Source organism: Euprymna scolopes, chromosome 45, assembly GCF_053919585.1.
Source record: "Euprymna scolopes isolate OS-2025 chromosome 45, ASM5391958v1, whole genome shotgun sequence".
NCBI lineage: Eukaryota > Metazoa > Mollusca > Cephalopoda > Sepiida > Sepiolidae > Euprymna > Euprymna scolopes.
In genome coordinates this window covers 44310889-44313388 of record NC_136526.1, presented here as the reverse complement: position 1 = coordinate 44313388, position 2500 = coordinate 44310889, and positions in this window count along the sequence as shown.

The window sequence follows — 2500 nt, the reverse complement described above, 5'->3', positions numbered from 1 at the left end:
TTGATAATATTTGTTATACATTTATTTTTTGACAGCTTTTTCGAATCTATATGTACAGTAGTACAAACCCAATAAAAACACTAAAAATTATCCAATTAGGTAGAAAAGTAACTTATCTTGCCTTTGAAAATATTTACTTGTTATATATTTGTTTTTGTTGACAACTTTTTCAAGTCTTTGTGCAAGTACAAACCCAAAGGTGTATTTTTCTGTCTAATCTTATTTTTGTTACCGCGCTTAAATTTCAATTTCACGATATCTTTTTTTGGGGGGGAGGGTATTTTTTTACATTAGGTCCACCTCCACGATTTTCGACTATGCTGAATAAGAAAATCTCATTTAAAATTTGCAGAGGCCATTAGTTTTCGAGCTATAAAGACCTGTACTATGCACTATAATTCACTGACGGCCATGAATAAACACTCCCAACCTCCCCATATAAAGAATTGCTTTCGAAATAAAAAAAACACCCATGCCTAACCACATGTTTTAACCTTTTACCTGTCTTTCGTCTTTTAAAAACGGCTTTCAGAATAAACACCCCCAACCTACCCATGTTAAAAATTGTGGAGGTGGACCTAATGTTAAAATTTACCTTTTGTTTTTTAATAAATTGTTAGTTGAAAGCACAGAATAGTGACAAAACATCACCCCCTCCCCTTGGTAAGAATAGCAAAAAAAAAATAATGGTTTTCTTGGTAGAAACTTTTCTGTATTTCGCCTAACAATTTCTGGTGCTAATGAACTTACTAATCCGCGCTATTTTTTAAATCGAATTTCCAAGTTTGATTAAAGTTTTATGATATGTTTTTTTTTATTCAATTGTAAGGTTAAAGTACAGAATAGATACAAAACACCCTCCCCTCCCCATGTTAAGAATGGCTTTTTAAATAATAACGTTATTATTCCAGCACGGATCACTCTCTACATGAGTACCTAATATTTTTTCAGCCATTCTTACCATAGAGAGGGGATGGTGTTTTGTAACTATTCTGTGCTTTTTTAACTAACAATTTATTATTAAAAAAAGATAGTGTGATTATAAAAAAATAAAAAGAAAGTTGAATTTAACTTGAAAAAAAAACAAAAAAACAATGTGAACGGCGCGTTCAACATTGTAGCCGGACCTTATTTGGCAATAAGGTCACGTGAGTCGATTAATGGGTGCTAATGCACTTACTGATCCGCGCTATCTTTTTAAATCGTATTTCCAAGCTTAATTAAAGTTTTATGTTTTTTTGGTTTTTTTTTTTTTTAGATTAGGTCGAAAACCTAAAAAAGTCGTCATTTAAAAGAAAATCGTGGAGGTGGACCTAATCTAAAAATTTACCTTTTTTTTTCATTCAATTGTAAGGTTAAAGTACAGAATAGGTACAAAACACCCTCTTCTCCCAATGTTAAGAATGGCTTTTTAAATAATAACGTTATTATTTCAGCACGGATCAATAAGTGCACGAGTACCCAATTTCTTTAAAAGCATTCATATTTTCTTATATAAAAACAACTTCTGTAAAAATAAAGAAAAAACGTGCACTTTCAATCTTTGTTAAAAAAGGTTTTCTTGAAAAAAAAACAAAAAAATACGGTAAAAAAGCAAAGAACAAAACGTTAATCGGTATTCATGCAGAGAGTGGTGATCCGTGCTGAAATAATTACGTTATTATTTAAAAAGCCATTCTTAACATGGGGAAGGAGTTTTGTACCTATTCTGTACTTTAACCTTACAATTGAATAAAAAACATTTTATAAAACTTTAATTAAACGTGGAAATGCGATTTAAAAAATAGCGCAGATCACTCTCTGCATTAGCACCGAAAGTACAGAATAGTTAGAAAGCATCCTCCCTCCCCATGTTAAGAATGGCTTTCTAAATAATGTTAATGATTCAGTACTGTTCCTTGTCTGCTTAAGTTTAACTTTTGTTTATTAAATTGTTAGGTGAAAGTCCAGAATAGTTACAAAACACCCCTATCCCCATGTTAAGAATGGCTTTCTAAATAATAACGTCATTATTTCAGCGGGGTAGCTTCTCTGCATAAGTACCATGTTTTGTTTTTAAATTGTTAGGTAAAAGGACAGAATAGTTACAAAATACCATCCCCATGTTAAGAATGTCTTTCTAAATAACATTATTTCAGCACGGTATTTTCTATGCATACGTACTATCTATTTTTGTTTATAAAATTGTTAGGTGAAAGTATAGAATAGATGCAAAACTCCCTCCCCATGTTAAGAATAGCTTTCTAAATAACGGTATTATTTCAGCACGGTACCTTCTCTGCATAAGTACTATCTTTTGTTTATTAAATTGTTAGGTGAAAATATAAAATAGTTACAGAACACTCTCCCTTTCCCATGTTAAGAATGGCTTTCTTAATAGCATTATTTCAGCACGGTACCTTCTCTGCATAAGTACCATCTTTTGTTTATTAAATTGTTAGGTGAAAGTATAGAATAGTAACAAAACGTCCTCCCCATGTTAAGAATGGCTTTCTAAATA